Source organism: Perognathus longimembris, chromosome 4, assembly GCF_023159225.1.
Source record: "Perognathus longimembris pacificus isolate PPM17 chromosome 4, ASM2315922v1, whole genome shotgun sequence".
Lineage (NCBI taxonomy): Eukaryota > Metazoa > Chordata > Mammalia > Rodentia > Heteromyidae > Perognathus > Perognathus longimembris.
Window position 1 is genome coordinate 75,748,030 of NC_063164.1, and position 19,973 is coordinate 75,768,002.

Genomic DNA, 19,973 nt, shown 5'->3' on the forward strand with positions numbered 1-19,973 from the left:
GGACTAGCAAATGTCTATGCATCTCTGTTGCTTCCATAAATCTGGACTGAGTATTGATATACATTCCAACGTACGCCTGAGCTTTTAGATAATCCTTAGCAGAGGTTCTTAATAGTTTTTGGATTGTGGATCTTGTAAATCTGACAAACTATTGCCCGCCCCAGGGAGATATTCACAAAATTTACCTAAATCACAGTACATAGACTTTGGATAGGCATCTATTGACCAAAATTAATGATATCTAATCTGAATAATTACCATTTTTATTAATGATTGATTTTGGGAAATCCTTGGGAAGATTAAAAATTTCCTATTTAAAATTAGTGAAGCATCACTTAGATAATGTCAATTTTTGGTAATTCTTTTCCTATCTTAATATATTGAAGAACAGACTAGATCATCTATGTCAGCTCTTGTGTATGTCAGGATACAGAATTCAAACTGGATTTATTTTGAAGATTACATTTTAACTATTTTTTATTTTATAGGTACCTTAACATTAGACCAGATTTGGGCATATGTTAAAAAACATCAGTCTACCTGAATTATCAAGTAAGTAAACAATTCATTGATTTAAAAAATCATCAATTCATTCTCCTACAAGTATGTGACATTTCTTGTCATATGTTGTTCAGGTGGATCAGGAAGGTAATATTTCTGAAGAGAAGGAAGCAGCCTTTGTTATGTTGTACCAGATCATTTCTTTGAAATCAAATTTCTTTATTTTATCTCACTATTTTATATATTCACCTTTCTATAGTAGATGAAAATTGCCCACTTTAAAAAATGTATATACTTTTGGAGAGTTGTGGACAGCTTGCATATTTTCTCTTGGTTGTTAGCCAAGTTACACACATTCAACTCCTTTAATCTTTCTTTGTAATTGAGTTAGCTTGGCTGCTTTTTCCAGATTTTCCTCTCATTTCATCCACTGTACTAATGAACAGAAAAAAAAATAGGCCTATTTCCTCGTTTCTACACCTTTTTGCTTTTACTTTCTGCTTTGCCTTACATTCGTTGTTGAATTAAAGCCAGCCAGATATCATTCTTTTGACCACCTTGGCAATACATCAGTACCTTGCCTACAACTATCAATGTCTCACATAGTAATAGCATCAACAGTATATATTAGTGGAAAGAAAGAAAAATGTAAAAGGAAAACAGTGAGATGCAAAATAATGTTTCTTTAATTACATGACACACTTATTCATGCCACCCAAAGTTAACCACTTTACCTGAACTCTTTGATACAGCTTTTGTCATCATAAAGCGTTGTGCACAGGCATTAATTTGAATCATAAGAGAAACATGGACATTGTGTGAAATTTGGCCACTGTTTTCACTCAGTTTCTTCCTCACAGTCATCCCCCACCGCCTTTCTGAACACTGATCGTGACTTTGTTATAAGATTCTGTGGCCATGAACAAAACTGGGCAGGAGATCATTTTGTTGGAAATTAGATAGGCTCAGGTGGTAAATGCTTCATGCCTCCATGTGTGACATCTGAGGCAAGTGTTTTAGTTCTTGCTATTTCTGTAAGAGCCATTGGTCTTCTTTTAACAGCTGATCTAATGCAGGAGGAAGGGACCAGTAGACTTTTGGTGCTTTTTATCAACACTGTATTAGTAGTACAACTTTTTCTCCCTTTATTGGAAGGGAGAAGCATACTGCTTGTAGATGATGCTGAGGTTAGTGTAAAATATACCAGCATGGGCTCTGGGCTTGTCACAGTTCATTCTGTATTTTCATTTGCTTTATAGAAAATGGACCTCCACCTCTACTTATCTGGAATATTAGAGAGAAAAAGGTCATACTCTAGGAGATAATGGCTTATTGGTGTTTTTAGTCACTAGATTCAAATGGTATATTTAGTTGAGGGATAAAACAGGGCACACTTGGCTTTCTCATTTGTGTTAGTTTTGCTTTTAGTACAGAATTGAATAGGATAGCAGAGACGATTTTTCTAGATGATTTGTGGTTTTATCCTTACAGCATATTAAAAAAATAACTTTCATGTTCCTTGTGAAGACATAAAACATTCAGATTCTGATGTTATAATCGTTTCCTTAGATTTTTTAATTTTGGAGAAATTGAGGCCAGAATAGTATCTGACAAAGTTGCATCTGTGTATTGTCTTAAAAATTGCAATATTTATGTTAATTCTTTCTTTTTGTGCCAGATTTTATAGCCTATTTTCTTATTATCAGATTTTAAATAAGATTATATAATTGTGAATCATGTATTTCTTGGTTTCTGGCCTCTTAAGTGGATAGCTATATGACTTGGACTCCTTGTAAAGTCTGAATTTTAAAAATGTTAATCTCACATGGCTCTGAAACTGTCAACAATATTGTACTCAATATTAATTTTGTTAGGCAATTGATACATTCTTCAGCATAAATCTTGTTCCTTGGGTCTTTTCAAGACCTGTCAAAGAAAACAAAATGTTAACCTGATTTTAAAGGAGGGAAAAAATTCACTCCCGCCTCTTAATATATTATTTTTTGTTCTCTAATGTGCATCAAAGTGACAATCCCACACTGTCTCAATTCAGGGAGTCTAGCACAAAAATAACAAACAGCCTGGCACTGTTACAGGCTTGCAGCCAAAATGTTTTGTATATAGCTTGGTTCTGGCATTGGCTTTTCATGAGGCAGAGAGTCTATCCTCACAGGATCACTGAAGGAAGGCAGCAAGTCTTGATCTTTGCTACTTACAACATTTCTTTTCCTCTTTGTCCTCCTCTTTCTTCACTCAGAGCACCATTGTGAAAAAAACTTTTATCTTTATAAAATGTTATTCCTTTTACAACTTTCATATTTAGTAAATGCCATTGCTTCTTATGAAAACAAATGAACAAACAAAAAAAAAAACCCCAATCCAACCTTGTACTGATTTTAACTTTTCCAGCTTCATTGAGATTTCCTTTACAGTTGCAGCTTTGGCCACACTTTGTGAAAGACCCCTATGAGTATTAATGGCTTTGGCCCTGTTTACCTGATATTTTTGATTGGTTGGAATCTTGTCTGTCATACAGCTTATTATTTGGATGGAAACTTTAGGACTTGGATTACATGGATTTTTTTTATGGCAAAATATCTCTTGAAAACAAAAGATCTGTCATTTTTTTAAAATCTAAAACCCAGGTCAGTGCATATCTTTTATAAGTTGAATACTCATTTTTAGAAGATCTGATGAGTATAGCTAAAGTAAGCAAGTGAATTTCTATGAAAGTAAATGGAGTATATTTAAATTCCTCTCTTAAAATCAAAATAGAGAAATGCTTTTTAAAATTTCCCAATTGTCATGAAATTACAGCTAGCAACTTACTGTTAGAGTGTGAAAATGTGGTATCATGAGATTTCAGTGAATCTAATATGAGCAAGAAGTTATATATTTTACTATGAGCACTTGGTCTGCGAAAGTTAGAATGTTCCTCAAAATGTATAAATGTATTTTCTGTTGTATTAACTAAAAACAAATGATTTTCTTTCAAGGGATCTATTTTAAAAATTAATGTTTTATGATCAAGAGGAGAATAAATAAGCAGATTTTTACGGAGGAGATTCATATTATTTTGAGTTATTGAAAAAATAGTGACTTGACAATACGAAAATTACTTTGAAGGAAAAACTCATGTATTTTTGTAATAATACAACAAATGTGATTAAGAGGAAAATAAACAGTGGTGCATGTTAGAATTACTAATGTGAAGTATTTTTGTGTGCCATATATATTGGGAAATATATCTATTCTGGATACATGAAGATATAAAATTGTGCCATGTAACTAGTTTTTTGTTTTGTCCTGTTTTTTGGTCTCAAAATGTATTTTTGACTTAGAAAATGGTTGAAAATTATTAAGTGGGTTTAGAAAACAGGTATATTAGAGATGCTCACTAGATAAACTCACCTGTTATATTCCCTCATTGAAGACAGGTTAAGAAACATAATTGGCTCATTATTTAAGCAAAATAAACACAATTTTTAAAAATGTATAATGTGCATGTAATACTACAACTGCTTATTGTCCTCAATGCTATTTGTTAAAACTTGTATTAAAGTGCCTTTTTCTTTTCTGCAGAGGTATTAAAAAGAATTTGGGTGGGCTCCCTATTGTATTGATTGAGTCTTTAACATTTTAAGCTTCTGAATTATAACTGTATTGTGAAAAGGAATATCATTAAGACTTTTAGTGGGAAGCTGGTATAGTTTATAAGCTATGACTGTCTAGACTTCCTAGTTCCAAGGTCTTATAACATTAAAATTGTTGATCAACGATAACATGAACAATAATCTCATTCTTCATGTTCACACATATTAAATGATGTTTACTTCATATTAAAAGTTTATTAACTTTATTTTCTGCTGTAATATAACTTTTCTTTTTTTCTGTGGTGAGAATGTATCTTTTAGTCGACGATGTGGAACATTCATCATCTTTATTCTAACTACCTCTGAACATAGGAGAGCAATAGGATGGTTTAAGAATTGTAATGGCTAAGTAACTTTTTCTTGATTAGTGCTGTTGAGTTTTCTATTTTGTAAGTAATAAATTCTACTTTCCAATTGTAGGTAAGGTTGTTTTATGTTTATTTTTCTGCATAGTTTTCAAAATTTATGATATAGTAACTCAATTGTTGTATTTATGGGAATATGGAAAATAATTTATTTGATAACAGACAATCTGGATAAGAACTATTTATTATTTTATGGAGGATTTTATTGTATTAAACACCGAGGTTATTATAATAACTAATATTTTACTTCATTTAAACATCAATATAGTTTTCAAATGTAACTCTTGGTTAATGATTTTAATGTCTTAGTTGATATCAAGTAAGTAACATAATCACAAATAATGATTTGTAAGTTTATATGTTAAACGAGTGATCTGCCCTTAGACCTAGGGTGAAAGATTAAAATTCAATAGAAAATACTTCATGAAAGGGTTCTTTTAACACCCTTTCTAATTTTTGATACATTTTAATTTTTCCCACCCCTAGCATGTTATGTTATCATTCTGTAAAATCCTTTCACAAGTATTTCATATGTTTTATGTGGCATCTCACACTGCTCACTTATTATCTGTGGTACCATATGAGTTCTGCTTTTCTAGGTTTACACTGCATATTTTAAGCTGCTGATAGTGTATGCAAGGTAATGTGACATTTAGCTTTTTGAGCTAATCTCATTTTTAGTATGAGAATATTTTTTTCTCTGTCCTAAATCTTCTCACATTTCCCATTAAAACAATCTTACTAATGTTGAACAAAGAATTTCAGGGATTTGCCTATAGCAGTAATTGAAATGCATAAAAGTGGCGACTACAATACGATTTTATTAATGAATGATCTACATTGGTTCCAGCTGTGTCCATGTGATTAGGCCTTCACCAGCAACAATGGGTATTTCCCTATTGCTTTTATTTGATTTCCAAGAATGTGTCATCTGTTATATCAGCCACTGCCAATATGCCCCTGTAAAAGTGTTTTTTTACTCTTCTAAATTTCTGAAGCATAAGTTGAATACCCACAATACCCATGCTTAAATATTGTTTCTTTGAATAGTAGCATAGTTTTGCATGCCTAGTGTTTATCTGAAAGTCTCAGAATATATATTGCTTATTAAGTTGATCACTAAAATTTTGAAAGTGTGCTTGCTTGGTATTGCTAAAGATAGACTATTTTCACTTTTACGTTTCTATCATAATATGTTATTACAGTGGTATAATGTGTTATAGAGGTGGACTAGCTTACAGATTGAAGTGGGAATGGTCCAGATTGTTCCCTTCCTTGGACCATATGGTATAGTTCTAAAAGCCTTTTGTATGCTGTCTGTTCAGTTTATTGTAAACTCAATCTTTAGTGCACCTAAAAAGATAACCAAATAAAAGTGAGCCTGTGAGAAAGGACTTTGTATCATGTAAGGACTCCAGATCTATTTGTTTTGAAACAGATAACTTCAAATGAAATTGAAGTGAAATGAGGTTATAAACAAGGGAGTCTTGACATTCTCTGAATGTTCTTGTGTGATCATAGGGATTGTTGTAGATTGTCTTTGAATACTGGTTTTAAAATGATAGCATTTATGTTATCTGACTACACTTATTATCTTTATTTATTCCGCTCTTGCAGAGTCAGGAAAAAGGAATGTAGTTCTTAACCTATTTTACAGTGAAAGCCTTTGCTTATGAACAGTGTTAAGGAATGTGTAATCTGCAGATTTTATGCATATTAAGGTTATTGTTTTCTGATTTCAGAACTTAAGGCCAGATAACTTGTGTAATTTTACCTTATTTAGCAATTACCTATACTCAACTATAGTTGAAACATTTCTTTCTCTCCCCTTTTATAAATTACTATGGTTCTATAATTTTATTTTAGGAAAATAGGTTAAGAGTTGCTTATCCCATATGCTGGGATATGCTGATTCTTTCTAAACTGGAATGAATATTTTTTCCATACTCTCCCTCTTTTTCTCCCAAAAGTAAACTACTGTTGGAGAAGAACATTAGACATTACCCACTGCTTTTTGGCACAGGAGATTGGATGTTGAAATTCTACCAAATGGGGAGCAGGGGAAAGAAAGCCTGTGAAGAGCTTGATTTTTTTACTCTATCATTACCATGAACCACTGAAAGGGTAACTGAGAGGAACTCAAATGTTATTGGAATGTGTAATTTTCCTTTGAATGGCCACAGTGAAATATATTTGAACAAAAAGAGCAGAAAAAGTATTGTGGTATGTGGAATTGGTGGTGATTGAAATTAATGGATCTTTTCAGCACTGTATAATAGAAATTATTCCAAGAACATTACATATTTAAAATTTGTGCAAGAGAATGTACATAGAGAATGATCATTACCTTAGGGAGATATGGAAAATCTAGAATACGATAATATAATAATGGCAATATTACGTGGGAGATTAATAAGTTATTAGTAAGTTTATTTCTTTCAACTAGTATTGGTGGAAAATTAAATGTAAATTAAAGGAATAAAAATTTGAAATTATTTTTATTTCTTCTAGATAGTAAGGACTAATCATACCTAAATCAAAAAAGACGAAGCCTAATTAGTCTAAGTCAAATAACTCCTTTTTGTTGCTTTCTTCTAATGTTAAAAATATCCTTGGCTCCAAGTAGAAAATCCTAGTAAGATGACTTCTATGAATAAAGGTCTTATTAGTTTCATTTCTTGAAGAATTCGGAAGGCACTTAATTCACAGGGAGCTGATGTCAACCAGAATTCAGGTAACATCTTCCTTTCCCAAGGTAGTAGCACACAGCTTTTGCTCTTATTTCAGTGCTTAATTGTCCACCTTTAAACATTTTGTTTGCTTTCAAGGAAGAAGAAAATCAAAGGGAAAGTTCAGAAGCTTTTTTCTCAGGGAGACCTCCCTCTTCTTTCCTTTTTTTGGACAAGGATACCTGCTCACAGTATTTTCAGCCTGTATCTTACATAGAAATATCTCACAATTGTCCTTAGAATGAGAGAAATAGTATTTTACTTTTCCAACCTTTCTTTGGGAGGGAGGCAAAAGAATAGGGATTACAATTTGAATTAATGTATTAATATAATCTGATGTATCTGTTATACTTGTTCAATTTCTTAGTTGGTTAGCTGCTTTTACCTTTGAACTTTCTGAGTACTGAACTTATATAGTTACTAGATTTTTTTCTGTTGAATGCCAATGGTGTATATATTGGCATTTTGTTATTAGTGTGATTCTCTTGCTATAGGTATGAACTATAATGGAGTCATCTTGTGTTTTTACACTTAGTATAGCAAGTATATACCAACTTTCAGTACATTTCGAAAGAAAGAAATAAAAAGAAAGAAACACAAGAAATATATTAGATACTATTTTCTATAGACTACACATTTAAAGAGTATGGTAAAGCTTTTAATTCTGAAGAATTCTGGACTAAATTGTTGAATTCTAATTAAGTGGACATCAGTGTGATGATATCAAAGTTGTTTTGAGTGAAGGTTATAGGAAATTTTCAAAATGATTTAACACTGTTGGGAACAAATTAAAAATAGTATTTAAAATTCTAAGTATATATTTATCAAGGAAAGATATTTTTCAGTATTTATATATTAGGATTTCTCATAAGGAGTTAAAATTATTTGATAGTTTATGTTACAGATGTTGATATACAATTCAGAAGCATCAGATATTATCAGGGCGTATTAAATCAGATATTATCTTCAATGGCATTTGAGGTATATATTTCTTTTAATTCTTAAGGTGACAGCTTCATATTTTTCAATACACATGCAAATGGCTATGTACAATAGGACTTTTAATGTCCAAAAGAAAACTTGGCATGCAGCAGAGGCTCACACCAGTAATCCTAGCTACTCACGAGGTTGAGATCTATTGATCACTTTTCAAGCCTGGCTGGGCCGGTAAATCTGAAAGACTAATCTCCAGTTAACCTGTTAAAGAGTCAGAATTCGAGGTGTGGATCAGGCTGGAACAAGAGCACAGGCCCTGTGTTCAAATGCACAAAATAATGAAAAATAATAATCATAATAATAAAAAGCTGGAGTGGTAATCTTTACAACTGTTTGTTTTCCCTTAATCTTGGTAGAAGAAAGTAGGTAGCCTCTTTATTAAAAATCTACACAATTTGTCATAGCTAGAATCTAGAACCAACCCAGATGCCCCTCAGTAGACGAATGGATCAGGAAAATGTGGTACATATACACAATGGAATTTTATGCCTCTATCAGAAAGAATGACATTGCCCCATTTGTAAGGAAATGGAAGGACCTGGAAAAAATTATACTAAGTGAAATGAGCTAGACCCAAAGAAACATGGACTCTATGGTCTCCCTTATTGGGAATAATTACTACAGGTTTAGGCACGTCACAGCAGAGGATCACAAGAGCCCAATAGCTATACCCTTATGATCACATAAGATGATGCTAAGTGAAATGAACTCCATGTTATGGAAACGATTGTTATATCACAGTTGTAACTACTTTCAACGTCCCATGTGTATCTGTAGCTTCTATTATTGATGATGTTCTTATATCACCTTCCTGTGGTTGTATCTACATTATCTCTGTAATCTTATCTGAGTATATTGGAAACCATCTATACTGGTATTAGAACTATGTAATTGAAAGGGAATACCAAAATTGAGAGACACAGGGTAAAAAAAGACAGACAACTACAAAAGCAATACTTGCAAAACTGTTTGGTGTAAGTGAACGGAACACCTCATGGGGGGAAAGGAAAGGGGGAGGCAGGAGGGGAGTATGAGGGACAAGGTAACAAACAGTACAAGAAATGTATCCAATGCCTAACATATGAAACTGTAACCTCTCTGTACATCAGTTTGATAATAAAAATTTGAAAAACAATCTACAGATTGAATTGCATAATTTGGTAAGGCAAATAATGCCTCACCACTGTTCCAGTGTCTCACTGAAATTCTCTTTGTTCTATTTTCATTCATTTTCAAATCAGAGGACATCAGAGGACAAGGTGAACAACTCTCCACTATATCCGTACAGCATCCCCTGTATAACACTGTTTTAATAAATTCCTCCCTTTTCATTCATGATGGCAGGGTTGCTGGTACCTTAATTACTAAAACAACCTGTGCATGGATAGAACTTATCTCAAAGCAGGGAATGTATCCAAGTGTATGGAACTCAAATTTTCTATCTGAACAGTTTATAGTTACTGAGAATAAAGGAATCCTTTTAACATTCAAAAACAGTCCTAGTAGAAAGTTCCTACATTATCACAGTGTAGGCAAGATAGTTTCCTAGATTTTAATATGGAATTGGGTCTTAGGAGTTGCATTTGGCCTTTTCACTGATATTTTGGTCGTATATTTTGAAATAATTTATAGGCTAACAGTTTACATTTAAGAATATTGTCTATAAATTTCAGGCACCTGTCACTATTTTTACATTACTATTCTCAGTAGTGTAGTATTTGAGTCATAGTGGCAGTTAATAAATATTTTAAGAAAAATTATTTTAGTATCCTTGACAATGATGCTTCCTCATGTAAGTGTCTTTATTCTTTGCATTTCCTCATTCATCTTTGATTTTATGCTTCCAAAATAAGGTCTCATATTTTAAGTGTCTTATATTTTTATCGTTTGTTCTGTTTAACTTCAGTAATATCTGCAATAATTTGGGACTTACTTCAGTAGTTAGGTTCCATAGTAATGTCTGAACAATTCACTGGATGATGATTATGCAATTATGACTATGCCAAATCAAAATATATTAATTGAATGAGGCACTTTGCTGGATTTCATAAAGAAACAAACATGATTTCAATAAATTGAAATCTGGTTGGGGAGTATGCATGCATATGTACAACTACAGTGCAAGAAGGATTGAGGCAATTTGTGTAAGTGAAACCAATTTAATTACGATATATCATCGTTGTAGTACATTGTTAAATTCAGCTCCTAAAAATTTTATTGAAAAATTTAAAAATCTATATTCATCAAGGAAATTGCTGTATAGTTTTGTGTTTCTGTTGTTACTTTATCTTGGATTTGGCATCTGGACAATATTAAATCTGTAGCATGAGTTTGGTAGCATCCTTTTTTTCTTTTTTTAAATGTAATAATGTGAGAATCATTTTTTAAAATATCTGGTATAATTCATCAGTGAAGCTATCTAGTTCTTTCCTTGTTCCCTTTGTCTTTTCTTTTATATAGGCAATGCTCAGCTTTTTTTTGGCTACTGGTCGACACTCTTACCTCTTGAGCTATACCTCTAGTTGATGTGGGATCTTAAGTGGAGATGGAGTCTTGCAGAAGTTTTTGCCCAGAATAGCTTTGACCTATGATACTCTAGGTCACAGTTTTCTTATAACTAATGTTGCTGGCATGAGTGATTGTTGTCCATCTTTTGTTGGGAGAGTCTCGTGTTCTGCCTCTGTTTCATTGCTAATTTTTTTTTTTTTAAATGGAAGAACATTTTATTTTGGCTCACATTTTTGAGGTGTCATTCCATGGTTGGTGGGTCTCATTGCTTTAGCTGCCTGGTAGAGCAAATACACTCATCTGTTATTGTTATTTTTCTTGATTGTGGTCATTCTAACTGGGTTGAGGTAGAATCTCAGTGTTTATTTCCTCTTCAGAGAAATCATAAGGAAATGGAAAACCCTGTGGCCCCTCCTGGAGAAGGGGAGCATCAGGGTCCATTGATGGTAGATGCCAGTCCTTAAATGAAGCCTGGAAGAAGTCTCATGAGGTAGGGGCAGAATTCTGCAATGACAAAACTCCGTAGATGTGATGAGAGTTTTAGCACAGATTTAAAGCTGGCAGAAGTGGCGGACGGAGCATCAGAGAACCGGAGGGGAATTCTGCCTGTCCTGACTCTTAAGCTCTTCCCGAGTCACAAGGCACCATATATGTTAGTTTTTTAACGTAGGTAGCTGGTAAAGGAGAATGTCACATGGTATTCAGGCAGAAGAGAAAAGTTTATTACCGAACTGCTGGCCTGCGGCCGAGATGATCCATGGCCAGAGAGAAGGGAGAGTTTCATTGCTTCTTATGATAAAGTTTTTTTTTTTTGTTGGTATTGTCTGGATTTAATTTTAGTAGGTCATGTGTGTCTAGACTTATCTATTTATTCTAGATTTTTCACTTTATAGTATTGTAAATTTTAACATTCCTTAATGATAAGCTAGGTTTCATTTGTGTTTTCTATTTCATTTCTGACTTACTGGTTTGGGTCTGCTTTCTGTTTCTTCTGATTAGTTTGGCTTAGGGTTTATCATTCTTGTTTGTCCTTTCAAAGAACAACTTATTGTTTCATTAATTGAAGGTGCCCTTTTACTGTATATTACGTTACTTTTCATCCCCTGTTTTTTCTTTTACTTTTACTTTTTGTCAGTTGTGAGGCATGAACTCAGTCTCTGGGTGCTGTCCCTGAGCTCTTTTGCTCAAAGATTAATGCTCTACTTTGAGCCATCGTGCCACTTCCAGTTTTCTGGTGCTTAGTTGGAGATAAGATTCTTAAAGACTTTCCTGCTTGGGATGGCTTTGAACCTTGATCTTCAGATCTCAGCTTCCTGAGTAGCTAGGTACAAGCCTAAGCCATCAATGTCCAGCTAATATCCTAGTTTTGAGTTTGGCTTGTTTTTCTAAGATACTGAGATGTATAACACTAGGTTATTTCTATGAGGTCTCCCTGATGTTCAATGTAGGTAATCATAGTGATGAATTCCTACAGAAAATTGTCTTTGCTGTGATCTAAAAGTCATGATAAGTTGTATTTTCCTTTTTTAATTGATTTGGGAAATTAAAAAATTTGTTCCATGATATCCTCAATGTCCAGCTGATCACTCAAGTGTATTGTTCAATTTCCTTTTATTTTTATAGTTTCTTTTAATATTATTGGTATATTATTTTATTCCATTATGATCTCATATGGTACTGGATATTATCTTTCTTTTTGTAATTGTTGAGATTTTTTTTTTAATGACACAAATTTTGTTCTATTTTTGAGAAAGTACCATGAGCTGCTATTAAAAGTGTGTAATTCTAGTTGTTGGTGAAATGTTTTGTTTATTTTATTCTTTTTTTATTGTTCCCCGAATATAATATTGACACTGCCTTTTATTCTCATTCTCTTTCCTCTTCTTGATCTAGTCTATTTGTAATGTTTTCCACTGTGTTTATAATTTTTTATTTATTAAAAGTTTTTCCATTTCTAATATTTCCTTTTTTTGTTAAAAGGCACCTCGATTTCCTTGTTGAGTTTCTCATCAGTGTTGCTATTGTCTAATGCAAAGTGAATCAATTTCCTTACTTCATTTATTTGCTTCATTCCCTTTTGAAATCAATTACCCTCTAATGAATGATCTTAAATTCTTTGGGATTTCAACCATTTCAGTATTTTACTTTGGTTATTGATATGTTGTTGGTTTTTAGAGGAGCAACATTGCCTTGCTTTTTCAAATTTCTTGAGTTTCTCCATTGTGATTTGTACAGTAATGTCTGTCTGCATCTCTGCCAATATTTTCTCCCTTTATTTTTCTCTAAAGTGCATTTACAGCTTGTACTTTTCACCTAATTAGATCTGTGTCCATACATCTGTCACAATTACATTCTAGGATTCAGGTTCATTTTTGGAATGGTCACTCAGTTATTGTAGAGGAGGGAAGATGTTTAGAATTTAGAGACACAAAATATAGAGTCTTACTTGTCTAAGACATTCAACTCTAAGATTCACATGAAGAAGTGCTCAATATCTCTGGCCATAAAAGAAATGAAATCAAAACAACACTGAGATTCCGCCTCATCCCAGTTAGAATGGCTACTATCAAGAAAACCAATAACAGATGCTAGCAGGGATGTGGCCAAAAGGGAGTTACTATACTGTTGGTGGGAGTGTAAACTTGTTCAGCCACTTTGGAAAGCAGTATGGAGGTTCCTCAAAAGGCTAAACATAGAACTCCCCTATAACCTATCAACCCCCTTTTGGGTATTCACCCATAGGATCACAAAGCTACCAGCACAACCATGTTCATTGCAGCACTATTTACTAAAATAGTAAAATATGGAAACAACCCACTTGCCCCTCAGTAGATGAATGAATCAAGAAATTGTGGCATATATACACAGTGGAATTCTGTGCTTTTAGCAGAAAGAATAACATTGCCCTGTTCATAAGGAAATAGAAAGCCTTGGAAAAAATCATACTAAGTGAAGTGAGCCAAACCCAAAGAAACATAGACTTTATGGTTTTCCTCATTGGTAATAATTAGTATATGTCTAGAATAGTCCTAGCAGATGATCACAGTAGCTCAATAGCTATGTACATGTGATCATGTAAGATGATGCTAAGCAAAACAAGCAGTGGAAACAAGCAGTTTATCATTGTTATTATTTTTAATGTTATATGTGAAATTATTTGTTTTTTTTGTTTGTTTATTTTCCCTGTGGTTTAGCCCCTGTTGTCACTGTATTTGATTTTGGTATCCTGGGTGTTTTATATGTTTCTCTGAATTAGGGAAGGGAAGGTCAACATCAAAATGGTGAGAGGAACCAATGCAACAGCAATAGTTACAAGACAATATGTTGTAAACTGCCTGTACAACTTGGGGTGGGGGTTGGGGAGGAGGGAAGGTGGGAGAAAAATGAGGGAGGAGGTAATAAGTTTGACAAGAGTTGTACTCTCAATCAAGTATGTAACTGGAACCTCTGTGTGCATCACCTTGACAATAAAAATTAAAGAAAAATAGGATTCTCCTATGATAATTACCAAGCGGTTAAGAGTAATTTAGCTTGAATTTTAGAAGAAAAGCAGGAGATAAAGTTGTGTTGTCACATTTCCTTAGCTCCATTTTCTGTGTTCTTGGTTCATTTTGTTGAAGAAAGGCTAGTAATTGGTCCCTCTTTGAGACCCAGATCTTATAACATCTGTCATTCTGTATTTAATGATATCCACTTCTGAGGTGAGATATTGTAATTTGGCCTTCTTAATGTCCTAAAATAGTATAATTTATGAGTAATCATAAACAAATCATAAAACAAATTAGTTTATTCTCTCAGCAATGCAAACATACCTATTTTCTGCATAGGACAAGTATATTGTCTTGGAGGGCTTACTTTTCTTGCTTGGATCACTTTAAGTCCAGATCAAGATAGCATATTTCCAGTCTTCTTTTGGTCTTTATTTAGATTATCATGTCATCATCAGTATGGTCTTGTTTGCCATCCATATGTAAAATAGCTGCTGTACCCCAGTCTTCATTAGCCACTATCCCCTATGCTCCCGATTTTTTTTTACGATTTATATGATGACTTATACTTACTTCAATTAAGATGATGTATCTGTATAGAAGATCACTGCCTAAACACATGGAATAATTATGGCTAAACCTATAGTAGGCACACAGTTTATTAAGGACATGTCTGGTAAAGATAAAACTGACAAAATAAGAAAGTTAGGTAAAGGATTTTTTTTTTGGGGGGGGGCCAGTTCTGGGGCTAAACTCAGGGCTTGAGCACTGTCCCTGACTTATTTTTGCTCAAGGCTAGCAGTCTGCCAATTTGAGCCACAGCGCCACTTCTGGCCTTTTCTATATATGTGGTGCTGAGGAATCGAACATAGGGCTTTATGTATACGAGGCAAGCACTCCTGCCACTGGGCCATATTCCCAGCCCTAACGGATTGTTTTTTACATTTTTGAAAGCTCTGATATTGTAGATACAAATTTTGTGATTTTAAATAATATTGCTCCCGGGCTGGGGATATAGCCTAGTGGCAAGAGTGCCTGCCTCGGATACACGAGGCCCTAGCTTCGATTCCCCAGCACCACATATACAGAAAACGGCCAGAAGCGGCGCTGTGGCTCAAGTGGCAGAGTGGTAGCCTTGAGCAGGAAGAAGCCAGGGACAGTGCTCAGGCCCTGAGTCCAAGGCCCAGAACTGACCCCCCCCCCCAAAAAAAATATATATATATTGCTCCCAGAAAATTAAAATTCTATTTTCTATAGATTGCACCCAAGAAATCTAATTATAGATTCATATTTGTTTAAAAAAGATTTGAATGTTAAAGATATATAGTCAGAAAACACTTTTATTATCCATTCCAGCTTAATTTTTAAGGCAGTGAAATGGAAGACTATCACTTCAGTAAGCAACTTCTTTTCGGTTGTGACAACAGAATATTTTGAATATTGTAATTGACTTTTGAAAATGGCATCACTAGAAAATAATCTTTCCATACCTTATGCAATTGCTTCTTGATTGGAAGAAAAGTATGAAATATAACTGAAGGAGATAAGGCTGTGTGTGTGAAGGGACTTTTGACAAATATGTTAGCAGAAGGTCAGTGAAGCCAAATATAAATGGTTGTGAAACTGAATGCTATCAACATGAACTGATGAAGAAAATATTTTTTATGTATATTTAGAGTTTGTAGAGGGATTCTAGACTTTTATGAATTCAAACTAGTTTTATTTTTCTTGTATTGTATGTTTTGGCAAATCCACAGTAGATATTTTTCTAGAAATCTTGTTTGTATTTTGGCAGTAAAATGTTGGTTATCAAATTGATATTATGTGGCTTTTCATGTCATAAGAATTTTCTTTGGGACACTCATAAGAACTCATTTTTTTCTCACTATTGGCTTTATCAGTTTTCTACAAGGTCAGAGTACTAATGTTGAAGGTGATCTGCTCTGGGACAGAGATTCACCAAAATGGCAGTAAAGTTTAAAAAAATGCCATGTTGCACTTTCCTAAGATTAGGTATTCTTTTCCAAGGCAAGTTAATGCTTATTTTCAAATATGGTAACATATATTGGTAGGTAGTTGTAGATGAAATTAACCTTATTCTTATTAGATATATCATTTTTATTAGTATTTTTGTGTTTTCTGGTGATTACTTCTTACTTATTTGCAAACTTTTAATGGGAGATTATTTTCTTTCTTGAAAATATTTTAGGATAGATGGTTTTAAACTATAATAAAATGGTTACAATTGAAAACAATTCCAGAAAAATACATCTATCTTATTACTCTAAAATGAACTTGTAAAATAGATTGAATAGATTTTAAGATGTACAAGGGTTTCCAGGGATTAATTTTAAAACATGTCTCTGTTAGGTTTAAATGGCCATTGGTTAATGTTATATAATCTACATATTACAGCTATATAATATTGGCAATATTTGAGTGGTTATGTGATGAGACACTCTATTAAAATTGCAAGACTCTGTCTCTATTAATCAGATAAACATTTAGCCACTTCATTCCATTTGTTAACATGTGTAACACATATGGTTGATTATGAAATAACGTTTTTCTGCTTCCTTAATCTAAGACACTTCAGAAATTAAGTGTGAAACTAGGAATTCTTTCAAATTTTATTCACCCTAATTAAGTATTTTCCCCAAGTTCAAGATCCATACATCTGTGTTTAAAGCATAAATGAACCTTAACATTTTATCTTAATTTTAAAACTTGTGAGTTTGTCCTGTTTTCCTGTTCAGAAGTATATGTAAACAAAAATAGTATTTATTTTGTAGCATTCTTTGTAAAAATACCTGCAACTTACTTATAATAAAGGTCTTGATCTGTACATAGTTATTTAATAATTCAAACACATTTTAAAATTAATTGATTACATTTATTTGAGTCATTAGACAAAAATTATTTGCAAAACCAGATTATAGTGCTGTGAATTGCTGAATCACCATTAGTTTTAACCCTTGTTGATTAGTTTTTAATAAGTTTCTTTATAGCAATAGTAGTTAGAATAATTTGAAAGTTACTTGCAAGCTGCTGGAAGGGAGTGAGTCTTCAGTAATTGGGAAGTAGTTGTTAATTCAAACAACTTGGCTTCTTTCCCTAAAGTTAACAAAAAATTTAGTTTCTTGTAATAGAAGAAAAAAGTAATGAAGAAATATACTCAATAAAGACAACTTGAGGAATAAAATGAAGCACAATGGCAACACTTGTAATTCCACTAGGATCATTTATGTCTTCCTGTGTACGTTTGCCTAACTCTATCTTTTATTTTAACATATATAAAAACATATATACACATATATACATATATGACTACACACACACACACACACACACACACACACACACACACACACACACGCGACCAGGGATTTAGGTCCTGAGCACTGTCCCTGGCTTCTTTTTTGCTCAAGGCCAGCATTCTACTTTTTGAGCCAGAGGGTTTTTCTCTTTATGTGGTGCTGAGGAATTGAACCCAGGGCTTCATGTATACTAGGCAAGCACTCTACCACTAGGCCACATTCCCAGCCCTCTTTTTATATTATTATATACTTGATGTTGTTAATAGTGCAAACAGTATCTCATGCCACTTAGTATACTTTATTATTTTGATTACTACTTAAAAAAATTTTGTCTACTATTTATTTAGTCCTGAGGCTTGAACTCAGGGTCTGGGCTCTGTCTCTGAGCTTCTTTTGCTCAAGGTAGCCTTTACCACTTGAGCCACAGCCCCAATTTCTGGCCTTTTCTGTTTATGTGGTACTGAGGAATCGAACCCAGGGCTTCATGCATGCTTGGCAAGCACTGTATGAAATAACCTGTGTGCGCACGTGTGTGGGTGTGTGTGGGTGTGTGGGTGTGTGGTGTTTATTTGCATGCTGGGGCTGGGGCTTGAACTCAGGACCTGGGCCTTGTCTCAGTTTTTTTCCCTCAAGGCTGATGTTTCAACACTTGAGCTATACCTATACTTTTAGTTTTTAATGATTAATTGGAGATAAGATTCTCATGTGCTTTCCTGCTTGTGCTAGCTTGGCTGTGCCATTGTTAGATCTTAGTCGCCTGAGTAGCATGGCTTGCAGGTGTGGGCCACCACTATTTAACTTGATGTATCTTTTTTTTTTTTTCTTTTGTCAGTCCTGGGGCTTGGACTCAGGGCCTGGTCACTGTCCCTGGCTTCTTTTTTTCTCTCAAGTCTAACACTCTGCCACTTGAGCCACAGCGCCACTTCTGGCTGTTTTCTGTACATGTGGTGCTGGGGAATTGAACCCAGGGCTTCATGTATACGAGATAAGCACTCTTGCCATTAGGCCATATCCCCAGCCCTTGATGTATCTTTTTGTTGATTATTGATATTGGTTTTTATTTGGGCAAAGACTTCAGTAAAGATTCTGGATTATTTCTTGGTTTGGTGTTTAGGAGTGGTATTACAGAATCAGAAGATATACATAGTTTTTCAATTGTGTTTATTATTTTTTCTTTTTTAAATTTAATTTTATTGTCAACATGATGTACAGAAAGTTTTCAGTTACATATGTAAGGTACTGAGTACATTTCTTGTTGACCATTGCTACTCTCTCCCTGGTTTTTCTTTCCCACTTTCCCTCTCCCCCCAACTGCTCCTACCCCAACTTGTAAAGTTCATTTGCAACATTGTTTTGTGAGTAACCCTGTTGCATTGGTTTGTCCTTTGTCCTTTGTCTCACCATTTTGTTGTTCTTTCCTTTCCCAATTCAGATAAATGTATATGGAGTGCACAGGGTACCAAAGCAAATACAATGACAACAGTGTTTAAACCAAAGGGGGAAAATGAAAGAAAAAAGAAATAACTTCACATAGTACATTATAAACAACAAGAAAGAAAAATCTTGCTTCTACATCTTGGAGTCATTTTACTTAACCTCATCTTATACAGTCTTATGTACATAGCTATTTAGCTGTTGTGTTCCTCTTCTCAAACGATCCTAGACATATACTAGTTGTTATAAATGAGGGAAACTATGGAATCTCTGTTTCTTTGGGTCTGGCATACTTCAGTTAATATGATTTTTTTCAAGTCTTTCCATTATATACTTTAAAGCAAAGCTCACCTCCTTTTCTATTAGTAGGCTAAGTAGTGGTCTACTCTGTACATTTTTGAGTCACAGACTATTTTCATTTACTTTGAAGATGGGTGAAATTACAAACAACTTTTGCTCCTTTGTAGCATACAGGTATTCTGAGAGAGGTAACATGTCCACTTTGAAATCTTGAAAGATGTTAACTAGTTATCTGGTAATTTAAATTAAAGTTTTACAAAAACAGTTTAGAAAGTAGGTAGGGAAATTGGTATTAAAGCATTTAGTAAGAGGAGTAAGGGAAGGTTTCAATTCTTAACATCATACACACTTACGTGCTCGCACACACATACATACAAGGTAGAGTCACAATTCTAAGCAGCCTTGTTTTGAACATACAGTTTGCAAAGTGTGAAATTCTGAAGAGATAAGCATGGTTTTGAGTTGTTTGCAAAGAATACTTGCTGTTGTAGGCTTTCTGCTTCATTAGACAAAATATGTTATTGGAATGTTTCCTTGAAAAACGTGTAGATAAGAGATAATAGTGACAGACAAGGCCTCCAAATAGATAAATGTCATAGTTCTAGCTCCAATAATGATATATTGAGATATTGCTATTTATCATTTAGTTATTGAAAATTTGTCAGAATGGGGTAACTATGTT

The 19,973-nt window shown here is 33.7% G+C and overlaps 1 protein-coding gene across 2 annotated transcripts in view; it reads left to right on the forward strand.

Annotated features, from left to right (window-relative positions):
- The window catches only part of Gtdc1 (glycosyltransferase like domain containing 1), a 364,166-nt gene that overhangs the window by 74,868 nt on the left and 269,325 nt on the right, over positions 1–19,973 (forward strand). The window contains exon 1 of one of the 2 annotated variants that reach the window (XM_048345535.1): positions 490–552. The exons of the other annotated variant lie outside the window; for it this stretch is intronic. The gene's annotated coding sequence lies outside the window, so the exon portion shown is untranslated. Of the gene's footprint in view, positions 1–489; positions 553–19,973 lie in introns of those variants that run through there. 2 annotated transcript variants of the gene reach the window in all.